Genomic DNA, 14,857 nt, shown 5'->3' with positions numbered 1-14,857 from the left:
ACTTTATTATTTTCAAAAGCTGGACGCTTTGAAGAAAAGAACTTTATATGAAATAAAACGTTCAAGCTGGATGAATCTTTGCTCATCATTCAATCGAATGACTTCGAGTAAAATTATTTGGGATCACATTCGTAGATTTAAACACGCTAAACTCAATCATATTTCTTCGTCTTCGAGTTTTTTTCAAAATCCCGCTAATGCATCTTTGTTTTTGGACTCGATAACTGGGGTGAATGAAGTTAGCCCCTCAAAAAAATTTTTCTTTCCTATTTTCTACTTATTTTCTATTAATTCGTTTGTTCATCATTTGTTCATGATTGTTCACTATCAATAATTGTTTGTTCCTCATTTATTTATTTAAAATAATTATTAAAAATATACCTACAAGTTAGCCCCTCAGTTGCAATTTTTAATATTTTTTCGTCCTTAATGACTCGGACATATTCATTTTCGATTGTTCTTATATAAAATACGTTTGTTCTCTTTCGAAATAACTCATTTTTTGTTTAATTAACTATTTGTATTAGTATGCAAAATATGTGTACTGCGCATGTGTCAACTATAATGCCTAAACCTTCTATGCGGTTTTAATTGTGAAAAAAAAACAATTATAAATCCTGAAGGATCAATTAATTGGTACATATACAGTTTAATTAAAAATAAATAAAAATAAAAAATGAAATAATGTGCATTCGCGTAAAGTTAGACCAAATGCATTTTTTCCATACTCCTATTATACCTATCGTTATAAAGGTATAAAAAAAGATAGGTTAAGAGTTCACATAGGTAATATAAACAAATAAGTAAATATGTTCATTATTTCTCTTTTAAGAGATAATGTAGGTATACATTATAATAACTTTTTTACACAGTCGAAATTATATTCATAACATTAGTAAAATAACATTTTAATATTTTTTTTATAGGTTATGTATTGAAATTGTTGGAAAATTATTTCATGTTTTAGCTGGAAAACGACATGGAGAATTATATGCAATACAAGATAATGAGCTCCATCAAATGAATTCGAATGAAACCAAACTGTTTACCATCCAAATTCGATTATCGGGCAGATAGAAAACGAAAATTCACTCATAGTGAACCTCGGCCTGCATTTGTGAAACGGCAAAGACTCACTATTATCAAGGAAATTGAAGAGACGACTAAAAATGAGATGTGTCGTATTATTATACCTTTGCCATATTGTAGTCAAGGTAGGTGTAACTGTCAATAATTAGTTACACTCACAGATCTCATAATCAAATAACAATATCAGAAAAAAGGAGAATAGTTTGTTAGTTAGTGGAAGTAGCCAGAATGGGTAAGTGGACCTCAGTTCCTATTACATAAGGTTCTAGGAAGTTTGTGATAATGAAAATTTATCACAGTGTAATATAACTTACTTACTTTAACAGCAAAGGAAAACATTGTGATGAAACCTGCACAGGTCCTAATAACATTTAGGTAAATGTTATTAGGATTTTCTTAGGTGTGTAATCCACCAACCAGCACTAGGCCAGCGTGGTGGACTAAGGCCTAAAAACCCTCTCAATGGTAGTGGAGGCCAGTGTCCAGCAAGGGGAGATTTATATGGGCTGATGATGATGACTAGGAAGTTACATACTACTACTACTACCACAGTACACATATAATCCTATATATTTACAAACTATAAGTTTGTTGGGTACCTAGAAATTGCTAACATTATTTTGTATTTCCAGATGTTCAGTCACTTGAAAATAGGTGTAGTAATGACAAAGCTATCCAAGTAGCTCCAGCACAGGAACTCAAAGGCAAGGCAAGTGTGTATTGCCCCATCACCCCTTAATATATCTGAAGCAAGTACAAGTAAACAATCAGAACAGTGATGAGTCAAATGCACCAGCAACAGAAGGATCAGCTGTTGACTATGAGTTATCTCTCTATATCTCCACTCCATCAAAGACTTGTGCACTTCAGAGTATAGCTCTCAAGAAGACTACAAAAGTTGAAAAAATGAATCTGTTAACAACTTCATCTAAAGTGAAAAATAAACCACATTTATTTATTGGACTTCCACAAGAATTATATTTTTTTTTTTTTTTTTTTTTTTTTTTTTTTTATTGCTTAGATGTTTGGACGAGCTCACAGCCCACCTGGTGTTAAGTGGTTACTGGAGCCCATATACATCTACAACGTAAATGCGCCACACACCTTGAGATATAGTTCTAAGGTCTCAGTATAGTCACAACGGCTGCCCCACCCTTCAAACCGAAACGCATTACTGCTTCACGGCAGAAATAGGCGGGGCGGTGGTACCTACCCGTGCGGACTCACAAGAGGTCCTACCACCAGTAATTACGCAAATTATAATTTTGCGGGTTTGATTTTTACTGCACGATGTTATTCCTTCACCGTGGAAGTCAATCGTGAACATTTGTTGAGTACGTATTTCATTAGAAAAATTGGTACCCGCCAGCGAGATTCGAACACCAGTGCATCGCTCGATACGAATGCACCGGACGTCTTATCCTTTAGGCCACGACGACTTCTAAATTCATATTTCATAATAGGCTTGATTGAGAAACATACAAATGTTTCTGAACAAAATATTATATTATGTTTGATGAGAATAATATTAAATAGAACATTCTCTCAATTGGCTGATGATTTTGATTTATCTGTAAGTCAAGCAAGCAATATATTTTTCAACAAACTCCCAGAAATTGCAAATGTAATATCACCCCTTGTTAAAAAAAAACAATACAATAAATATATATGCAGGAAGGATAATTGATGTCAACTTTGTGGAAAATAGAAAGTTTTTAGACAGTTTGCCACCTCTTACAAGACGCTGTAATTAAATAAGTAATCCTTAGTAGGAATTTTTGTAAGTATTTTCACTTTTCATTCAAAAACTACTGAACAGATTTTAATAAAACTTCTATGCTGGTCTTCTATGGCTAGCAACCATCGATGCTAGCAACTCATTATTATTTTGATTCTGTTTATCACAAATGTGCCAACTATGGGCTTATATATTATATGAAAAGGAATAAGATTAATGTTATGTAACCTTTGTACCTGTAAGTTAAGAATATTTTTTAAATAAAACATATTTAAATTGAAATATTATTTTTATTAAATCACATTCACTTTGTGCACATTAATATTTTGTACTCCCTAAAAGGAAAATAGGTATATAGATTTTTTTAAGAATTTAACATTACATTTTTGTGTTAGATTAGAAAAATGTTATTCTTCCAAAAAGAAACTACATTATCTTACAACTGTGCAACATACTCGGGATCAAAATCAATACTAATTATAGTGACCTGATTATTTTTTTCAAATTTGCTGCTTGCTACGCAAAGGTAGCAAGTTTTACTTTTAGCACAATACATAATAATATGCATTTGAACTTGTGCATAATATCTTTCACATCATTATTTATTTACTGAATTATTTAAGAATGATAGGCATATAATATTTTAAGCTAACTTTGTTTATAATTTTTAATCTATGATTTAAAAATAAGTTATCTTTAATATTTTTTATTTTGTGATTTATGGGGTGGTTACAGTCATTATTATAAAATTAGAAATTTTGAGGAAATACAAATGTTTAATACAAATTATTTTGATAATCGAAATAAATTCATATCAATCCAAATTCATATTTGAACTATGAAAATTGTATGGTATGTAAACAGTAATATATTTATAATGATTATTTATTCCATGCAGTGTCGGTTAGAGAAGCTGTGCAAACTAGAATAGTTTAATAAAGAATAAGAATAAACTTTTCTTCGAAGCTCAATTCTCCAGGGGGTTTCTAATCAGCTATCTATCTATCTCTGTCTTTCCTGTATGAAATTTTGATATGTCGTAATCTTGGATAAATCCAGCAAAGCTAAATAAAGTATTTACCTAAAAAATATGTTTATGCTTAAAGTCACGCGTTTATGTTATTCGAAAATATTAAGCTCCAAGCAACATTCAGCTCCAACTAAATTTATTAAGAAACAAATTTTTCAATCAATTTATTATTATTAATTAATATTAATTGCAATAAATATTAATTAATCTTCTTCTAAAAATTTATTATTCTAATGTATAGAACACTGCGTGTACTTCAACTGCGGCACGTTCAGGCACAATTACATTTGTTTGTATAAAAGAAGTTGTAATTGCTATAATCATCAAAAATGGCTAATTGTGTAAAAACTAAGACGTACTTTTTTAAGTAAATAATGTAATTACTGCGAAACAATTCACAAAATATAGCATAATATTCACAATACATATTTTAGTGACTTTTACATGACAGATATTAATATATTTTACTTTTAACTTAATTAACTAACATTGTTATTATCCAGCCTAATAATAGATGGCGCCAACGCCAACATCATTTGCTTATCAATTACAATACATATTTAATTAAATTATTACTGTTAATTATAATATAAATTATTATTAATATTTATGCTTTATTCATATTTAATTATTTATACAGACATTTGTGTTTTTAAACAATAAAATAAACAATAAACATATTTTGAACATTTTCACATCAAAACAGTGTCCGTTAAAGGTATATTAAATATGGTAGAATAAGTAACAGTTTCATCTTGCTAATAATAAATAATTAATAACACAGAATAAACTAAACTATAAACTTATTATTATGTTAATTATTGCCAATAGTGGAGTTTGCGCCCGTATGTACATATTGATTTGAATGGTAAGATTTTCATTGCTTTAGTTCTTAATTTCGACTAAAGCAACATTATTTCGAACAATGAATATATTCTAAATATTTTTATGTCCAAATGACATTAACTAACCATCTAGTATCATTTTAAAGTAAAATGATGTTAATTTATCATGAGTCGCAATCGAATTGCAACGTTAATTTTGAAGTTAACTTTTAATACCTACATGAATATAATTTTTTTTTGATAAGTATTCAATATAAGTTTTTATTTGGAGATAAATTTATAAATCAGAAACTTAGATATTGCACTTTTTTCAATTCTACTCATATATCTACCTATATAAATAAATAAATAAAAGGCTATATTTAAAAAATATATACATGGCTGTGTTCGTACATAATTTTTTTTTGCTTTATGTCGTTGCATATATTAATAAACAAATGACAAACGATTAGAAGTTTTCGTCGTTCAGTCTATAATACCTGACAACAAAGAAATAATTTCATTGCCTTTATCGATAAAGTTATATTAGATAAAATTAAAAATAATTACTTTATTGTCAATACTTAACTAAAAAAAAAAAAAAACTAAATTTAATGCATGTAGTTTGTTATGTTAGTAATTGTAACCACTTTTCAATTACAATTACTTTACACTTAACAATATGTATTGTTTAGATGCTAATATATTTTTTTAGTTTTCAGAATATTGTGTGATATATATTAATATAATGCCAGCAAAATCAGTGGTACCTGTTGATTTGGCAGTTAATGCGTTAATAAAGTATATAACATACTTTAATACTGACAAATTGCCAGAACATAGCTCGAGAGTATGGCAAGATATATCTGATGAATTAAAAGGATTGTGGAAAGTCCCAACTGTAAGGATTAATGTACGACAAAATAGAAGAAAAATTTTAACACTTGCTCGAGAAAAATGTGGAATTTTTATTCAGAATAATGAAAATATTTCCTGTAATTTTAATGTTTCATCTGCCAGTTCTGATCATCATACTACAAATGATTTAAATGACAATGACAGTAATAATAATAATGAAAAAAAAATTGAATCTACTGTGAGTGACAACGATGATGAGTGTGAAGATTTCCACGTTACAATTACACGAGAGCAATGGAATCTAATGAAACATGACAAACCATTTATTTATAAAGGTCGCAAGTACTACGGTTTTGAACCTGGTGTGTGGACAAATATTGTTTCATTCGCTTTTTGGGAACAATACCGTCTCAAATGTGCTTTTGTATTTAAACGTGGTAAAATTAATGGAAGTAATAATTATGCAGTCATGAATGGACGATGTATAGATCGCTCTTGTCTTAATTCTGTTTGTGGAATTATTAAAGATCGTCCTTTAGATGACGGGCCTGTTGTTATTACCATGAGGTGTAGGGACACACGTTATTCTAAGCATGCTGATGTGAAACGTCCTCTTAATGGTAAAAAACGTAAAGAAGTTCAGCAAAAATTACTACATTCTGGTATTCTAGGTTGGAGGAAGGAAGAAGCTAAAACAATTTTAAAACCTGGAGATACTGGATCACCTTTTTTATACAACTTAAGCACACTTCACCAAGCTAAAAAAGAAGCGAAAGATGAAGAACTTGGAATTCATTCTGATGATCGAAGAGATGTAATATTAGCTATACGCAAGATGAATCAGGATCCATCGTATGTTAATTCTATTTCATGGATTAGTGATACACCATTTTTTGTCTTCTACGCAACTCCAACACAATTTCACACTTACGCAGAATATTTGCGAATTCACAAACAACACTCATCAATAGTTATTGATGCAACAGGTGGATTAGTTAAAAAACTGTCAGATTCTCGAGATAAAAAAACTGGTCATATATTCCTGTATCAAATTGTTATTAATTTTGACCATACTACGATTCCGGTATATCAAATGCTATCAGAAAAGCATAGTGCAAGGTTTATTGCCTTTTGGCTTTCTGAATGGACAGAAAAAGTTAATTTACCACAGCAAGCAGTCTCTGATGGATCTCGAGCTCTTTTAAATGCAATGTCTATTGCATTTAATGGTAAATCTTTAAAAGATTATATTAATTTTATGTTTGAAAGTGTAACTACCCGTGCTAATTTACAACCACGTACTTTCATTAGATTGGATACAGCACACTTTCTTCATGCAGTCAGCAGTTGGAAATGTTTTCAAACTGCCCTGCATAAAATCGTGAAATCTTTTTTTCTATACTGTGTGGCATTGATGATTGATTGTGAAGAACTATCTAAATTGGAGGAAATTTTTATGATGATATTAATAGTGTGTAGCTCAGAGTTTGAAGATACAATCATTGCTATGGGTGACCGGATGATAACTCCAGGTGAAGCTAGAAAATATTTAGAAGAATTAGTGGCAAGACGGAATCTTGATCTTGCTGTTATCGATTCTGTTGAAGTTGATCCTGATAAAACTGTAATTTTTGAAGAATTTGATGAAAAAGGGTGGTCAGTAGCTCTTGTAACGTGGATTGAAAATCTTTGTAAAAAAGTTAATACTACAATTTTTACTGGTAAAAAGCTTAACACTCATTATGTCCCAGGCCTGTATGCCGATCTCGTCGATAAGATGAAAGATTTTCCACTTTGGACAAATGTATGCACACCTAAGACTATGTCACGGCCGACTTCTTGTTACATTGAAACAGACTTCAAAGACCTGAAAATGAATTTGAGGAAAAAAGTAAAATTACCTACGACGGTAAACAAGTTTTTAAAATTACATATTAATGACATTTTAGGTGGAGTTAATATATTCCGATCGAAACTAACCAAATTTATAGTCGATAATTCTTCCAACGAGTATCAAAAGAAACCAAAAGAAGAGAATGAGTATGAAAACTGGAAAGGATTAGGTAAAAATGAAACTGCGACAGATTATGATTGGGCAACGGATTATGGAAATGTGTCGGATCAGCTTGAACATAATGATTCAGCTACCGTGTCGGAGAATCCTATTGACTTGGTGAAAGAAACAAATCTAGCAGAGAAGAATATTGATCAAAATTACTCTGTAACTACATTCAACATTGGTGATGATCATAATTATAGCTCTATAAGTATTGAAGTAAAACATGAGGATTCAAATATAAACACTAGCGTTATTAATAAAGAAATCAACAGTTCTGATGAAGAACTATCATCTATACATAAAAATAATCAAAATGATTCTAGTTACAACCAAAATTTTGATGAAGACGAAAATTATTGCCTCGATATTAGTATCACTAGTGTAGAAAATCACGAAACTATTGATGTTGGATTATTAAATACTGACCTTCAAATTGTTACTTCTACTGATTCTCTAGATGATAGTATTTCAAATTTATCCTCATCAACAATATATCTCGATAAGGAGAAAAAAAATATTCATGAACTTTTGACAGTAAAACAAGATAGTGAACCTTTATCTTTGGCATTAGAAAACATGATGAAACAAAAAATGGTGAAGAAAAAAAACGGTCATTACTTCCAACAATGTCCAGAATTTGCTCTATTAAATAATTTAGTAGATGATGAAAAATCTAAAGTTATCAAAAAAAGAAAAGATTTTTTACTTCGCAATGGTAATAAAACCGGTCCAGTTCAATTTAAAGGAATTAAACAGACAGCATTAAATACTTGCCCCTTTGACTCAATAGTTCAAATCATCTTCACAGCAGCAATCGACAATACTCATTATCGGCACTTCATCAATAACTCTGACCTTTCAATATTTAAATTCATAAAAAGTTTTATAGAGACCGGAGCAACACGGAAAATATACGAACAACGAATGGCTATTTTACATAATATTTATGACACAAAAAAATTGGAAGAAGATAGTTTCAAATTTAAGGTTGCTCCCTACATAAATTGCCATGATAACGTCATCCAGCTTTGGAACAAATTGCATGAATCTGCACCAAGTGTTATCGAAACAACTTCATGCTCAAATAGTTTGTGTCAAATTTACACACAAAATATTCCAACTTTAAGTGCTAACCACAGAATCATAACAAGACATGGATTCAGAGCTCTTGAAAAAGCTTTACAATTTTATCATAAAATTTTCAAAGTTCGTTGTCCATTTTGCTTTAAAGCAATTGCAACTCGTGTCACTGTTCCTCAAAAATATCTTTTTATAGAATTAGATATACGGGACGAAAAGTGTCGACCTATAGTCGGATTTTTAATTAGACGAAGCCAGCTGACAGTAGCTAATGTCACTTTGTGAAATAATGTTGCTATATTTAAAGTAATAGTGATGCGTTCAGTTCTCGTTCAATCACATAAATGAACAATGAGTGTGAAGAGTTACTCATTAATTTCAAACTATAAAAGAATATTATTTATATTTTACAATAAAATTGTATTAAAGTGATCCAATATAATAATATGTTACTAGTAGTATGTAACTACAATCAGTTTTTTTTATTTTCATTACCTATGTACCTATAATTGTTATATTTTATACATCTATAGTTTCAACTATATGATGCATTGGAAATAGGACAGTCTTACAAGCTTCCTCGCAATGTTTTTCTTAATGTTTAAAACACTCGGTATTCAGTACAGGTAGATACCATAGGAACATAATGTTTCGTCGAAAACTCGTTGGTATGTACAAAGCACGGCTAAAATTCGAACCCCGTGCCCGATATCGGCAGTTCGGCACACTAACTATTCACTAGACAATCGAGGCAATTTCATTAATTCAGGAGTTTTTTCAATCGTTCACTTTGTCACAACACTATTTTTATTTCATCAAAAACTGACAACACAGTAAACGTCAGTTTACTTCGTCTAATAAAAAATCCGACTATAAAAGAAAGTGTAAACTAAGTGAGCTTCCAATTTATTTAAATTTGCAACTGGAAAGTAGTGAGGAATCTAAAACTAATTTACGTTATAGGTATATTTATTACACTTGTTAATATTCGTATTTTATGCATATTGTTGTAAATAACATCAAAAATTTATACATTTTCAGAATATCAGGCGTTGTGGCGTTTATCACGGGTCATTACTTGGCTTATTGCAGACGATTAGGAGGTAATTGGCAGGTATACAACGATCTGTCAATAAAACCGGAATCTGTACCTGAACATGCCGAAGTTGAAGTGCACGCAGTGTTCTATACATTAGAATAATAAATTTTTAGAAGATTAATTAATATTTATTGAAATTAAGGCTAAACTTTCCTTTTGGGTCCGTCGATTTGGAAGTTCACAATATTAGTTGTGGATAGTATTCATAAATAAAAAGCTGTTTGCAAAATTTCAAGTTGCGGAGACTCACGGCTTACGAGATATGATTTTTTAAAGTTTCCGTAAATAATAGAAAAATTGTCAAGGTAGATGTCACATTTGACGTTTCACGTTCCATTCACGCTAAGCGTCTATTTTATTTTGTTAAATTTTATGTCATGTTTTTACCGAAATATATTTTATTATTATAATATATTTACATAGTTTTGTTGTAATTAATGTGCATTGTAACTGTTTCTGTAATAAGCAATTATATTTTATAGCGTCTTTTTATCTGTCTCTGTAACAAACTAACTTTTTAAATAAGATTGAAATATAAAACAGTAAAATTGCTCGTGATTTGGAAATAAAATTGCAAAAATATTGGAAAAATATCGAAAACCGAATCAGCCCACTTTCCACCTGCTCTTGTCTGCCCTACCCTTAGAGTGTATATAAAAAACCGGAGGCGCGGAGGGAGAGCAGTTCTCGCCCGCTGTGGCGGAGCACGAAAACAGTGGGAGGCGGAGCGGCTGAGGCTGGTCGCCGTAGGCAACCATCAAGCCGAAGCTGCGGAGCGGAGCACGAGTGACCATGCTTCGGCACGCAAGGGCGGAAGGGCTGCTCTTCCCGCAGCGCCGGAGATAAGGCGGATTCAAACTTAAGCTCCCTTGGAGTTTAACTAAATAATACAGTTTTAATCTAAAAAAATAACCATGGATATCTTCATAACCATGGGGATCTGCGGCATGGTGATGGTGCAGTGGTAAGCCCTTACACCCTTCCCTCCACAACTCAAAAATAATGGACCATAATTGAAATTTTAAACCATGTTGAATAAATAGTGACTACACTAAATAGTAATTCTAACCTCAAAACATTAACCGTGGATATCTTCATAACCATGGAATTCCGCGGAGTGGGGATGGTGCAGGGGGTAAACCTTTACACAGCTTCTCTAACCGACACTGCATGGAATAAATAATCATTATAAATATATTACTGTTTACATACCATACAATTTTCATAGTTCAAATATGAATTTGGATTGATATGAATTTATTTCGATTATCAAAATAATTTGTATTAAACATTTGTATTTCCTCAAAATTTCTAATTTTATAATAATGACTGTAACCACCCCATAAATCACAAAATAAAAAATATTAAAGATAACTTATTTTTAAATCATAGATTAAAAATTATAAACAAAGTTAGCTTAAAATATTATATGCCTATCATTCTTAAATAATTCAGTAAATAAATAATGATGTGAAAGATATTATGCACAAGTTCAAATGCATATTATTATGTATTGTGCTAAAAGTAAAACTTGCTACCTTTGCGTAGCAAGCAGCAAATTTGAAAAAAATAATCAGGTCACTATAATTAGTATTGATTTTGATCCCGAGTATGTTGCACAGTTGTAAGATAATGTAGTTTCTTTTTGGAAGAATAACATTTTTCTAATCTAACACAAAAATGTAATGTTAAATTCTTAAAAAAATCTATATACCTATTTTCCTTTTAGGGAGTACAAAATATTAATGTGCACAAAGTGAATGTGATTTAATAAAAATAATATTTCAATTTAAATATGTTTTATTTAAAAAATATTCTTAACTTACAGGTACAAAGGTTACATAACATTAATCTTATTCCTTTTCATATAATATATAAGCCCATAGTTGGCACATTTGTGATAAACAGAATCAAAATAATAATGAGTTGCTAGCATCGATGGTTGCTAGCCATAGAAGACCAGCATAGAAGTTTTATTAAAATCTGTTCAGTAGTTTTTGAATGAAAAGTGAAAATACTTACAAAAATTCCTACTAAGGATTACTTATTTAATTACAGCGTCTTGTAAGAGGTGGCAAACTGTCTTAAAAACTTTCTATTTTCCACAAAGTTGACATCAATTATCCTTCCTGCATATATATTTATTGTATTGTTTTTTTTTAACAAGGGGTGATATTACATTTGCAATTTCTGGGAGTTTGTTGAAAAATATATTGCTTGCTTGACTTACAGATAAATCAAAATCATCAGCCAATTGAGAGAATGTTCTATTTAATATTATTCTCATCAAACATAATATAATATTTTGTTCAGAAACATTTGTATGTTTCTCAATCAAGCCTATTATGAAATATGAATTTAGAAGTCGTCGTGGCCTAAAGGATAAGACGTCCGGTGCATTCGTATCGAGCGATGCACTGGTGTTCGAATCTCGCTGGCGGGTACCAATTTTTCTAATGAAATACGTACTCAACAAATGTTCACGATTGACTTCCACGGTGAAGGAATAACATCGTGCAGTAAAAATCAAACCCGCAAAATTATAATTTGCGTAATTACTGGTGGTAGGACCTCTTGTGAGTCCGCACGGGTAGGTACCACCGCCCCGCCTATTTCTGCCGTGAAGCAGTAATGCGTTTCGGTTTGAAGGGTGGGGCAGCCGTTGTGACTATACTGAGACCTTAGAACTATATCTCAAGGTGTGTGGCGCATTTACGTTGTAGATGTATATGGGCTCCAGTAACCACTTAACACCAGGTGGGCTGTGAGCTCGTCCAAACATCTAAGCAATAAAAAAAAAAAAAAAAAAAAAAAAAAAAAAAAAAAAAAAAAAAAAAAAAAAAAAAAAATATAATTCTTGTGGAAGTCCAATAAATAAATGTGGTTTATTTTTCACTTTAGATGAAGTTGTTAACAGATTCATTTTTTCAACTTTTGTAGTCTTCTTGAGAGCTATACTCTGAAGTGCACAAGTCTTTGATGGAGTGGAGATATAGAGAGATAACTCATAGTCAACAGCTGATCCTTCTGTTGCTGGTGCATTTGACTCATCACTGTTCTGATTGTTTACTTGTACTTGCTTCAGATATATTAAGGGGTGATGGGGCAATACACACTTGCCTTGCCTTTGTGTTCCTGTGCTGGAGCTACTTGGATAGCTTTGTCATTACTACACCTATTTTCAAGTGACTGAACATCTGGAAATACAAAATAATGTTAGCAATTTCTAGGTACCCAACAAACTTATAGTTTGTAAATATATAGGATTATATGTGTACTGTGGTAGTAGTAGTAGTATGTAACTTCCTAGTCATCATCATCAGCCCATATAAATCTCCCCTTGCTGGACACTGGCCTCCACTACCATTGAGAGGGTTTTTAGGCCTTAGTCCACCACGCTGGCCTAGTGCTGGTTGGTGGATTACACACCTAAGAAAATCCTAATAACATTTACCTAAATGTTATTAGGACCTGTGCAGGTTTCATCACAATGTTTTCCTTTGCTGTTAAAGTAAGTAAGTTATATTACACTGTGATAAATTTTCATTATCACAAACTTCCTAGAACCTTATGTAATAGGAACTGAGGTCCACTTACCCATTCTGGCTACTTCCACTAACTAACAAACTATTCTCCTTTTTTCTGATATTGTTATTTGATTATGAGATCTGTGAGTGTAACTAATTATTGACAGTTACACCTACCTTGACTACAATATGGCAAAGGTATAATAATACGACACATCTCATTTTTAGTCGTCTCTTCAATTTCCTTGATAATAGTGAGTCTTTGCCGTTTCACAAATGCAGGCCGAGGTTCACTATGAGTGAATTTTCGTTTTCTATCTGCCCGATAATCGAATTTGGATGGTAAACAGTTTGGTTTCATTCGAATTCATTTGATGGAGCTCATTATCTTGTATTGCATATAATTCTCCATGTCGTTTTCCAGCTAAAACATGAAATAATTTTCCAACAATTTCAATACATAACCTATAAAAAAAATATTAAAATGTTATTTTACTAATGTTATGAATATAATTTCGACTGTGTAAAAAAGTTATTATAATGTATACCTACATTATCTCTTAAAAGAGAAATAATGAACATATTTACTTATTTGTTTATATTACCTATGTGAACTCTTAACCTATCTTTTTTTTATACCTTTATAACGATAGGTATAATAGGAGTATGGAAAAAATGCATTTGGTCTAACTTTACGCGAATGCACATTATTTCATTTTTTATTTTTATTTATTTTTAATTAAACTGTATATGTACCAATTAATTGATCCTTCAGGATTTATAATTGTTTTTTTTTTCACAATTAAAACCGCATAGAAGGTTTAGGCATTATAGTTGACACATGCGCAGTACACATATTTTGCATACTAATACAAATAGTTAATTAAACAAAAAATGAGTTATTTCGAAAGAGAACAAACGTATTTTATATAAGAACAATCGAAAATGAATATGTCCGAGTCATTAAGGACGAAAAAATATTAAAAATTGCAACTGAGGGGCTAACTTGTAGGTATATTTTTAATAATTATTTTTAAATAAATAAATGAGGAACAAACAATTATTGATAGTGAACAATCATGAACAAATGATGAACAAACGAATTAATAGAAAATAAGTAGAAAATAGGAAAGAAAAATTTTTTTGAGGGGCTAACTTCATTCACCCCGATAACTGGTTCTGAGAATGAAATTTCTGAATCTAAGTTACAAGATTTTTTTAACAGCCACGGAAAACCGGAGGCTCAATGGATGGTAGACCCATTCTCTATGGGCGAATTTGCGACTGCGTTAGAAAATAAAAAGGAAACCTCCCCTGGTCCTGATTTCATCCCTTATAAAGTAATCAAAAATCTTCCCCAGTATGCCAAGGAAATTTTATGGCAAATATTTAATGATCTTTGGCAAAACAACTGTATTCCTCCGATTTGGAAAACTCAACATGTAGTACCGATTTTAAAGCTTTACAAGGATCCCAACTGTATCAATTCTCACAGACCCATTTCTTTAACTTCTTGTTTTTCGAAAAATTTCGAAACTATGTTAAAAAACAGG

The 14,857-nt window shown here is 31.1% G+C and overlaps 1 long non-coding RNA gene across 1 annotated transcript; it reads right to left on the bottom strand.

Moving 5' to 3' along the window:
- Nucleotides 1-3,097: 3,097 nt before the first annotated feature.
- Nucleotides 3,098-8,151, bottom strand: LOC149500679 (uncharacterized). The gene is made up of 2 exons (XR_016324820.1): nt 8,025-8,151; nt 3,098-7,406 (listed from the first exon to the last, which is right to left on the bottom strand). It is a non-coding gene; the product is annotated as an uncharacterized LOC149500679 (long non-coding RNA).
- Nucleotides 8,152-14,857: the final 6,706 nt, after the last annotated feature.

Source organism: Bombyx mandarina, chromosome 20, assembly GCF_030267445.1.
Source record: "Bombyx mandarina strain Sakado chromosome 20, ASM3026744v2".
Lineage (NCBI taxonomy): Eukaryota > Metazoa > Arthropoda > Insecta > Lepidoptera > Bombycidae > Bombyx > Bombyx mandarina.
This window is presented reverse-complemented; position numbering and strand designations above follow the sequence as displayed.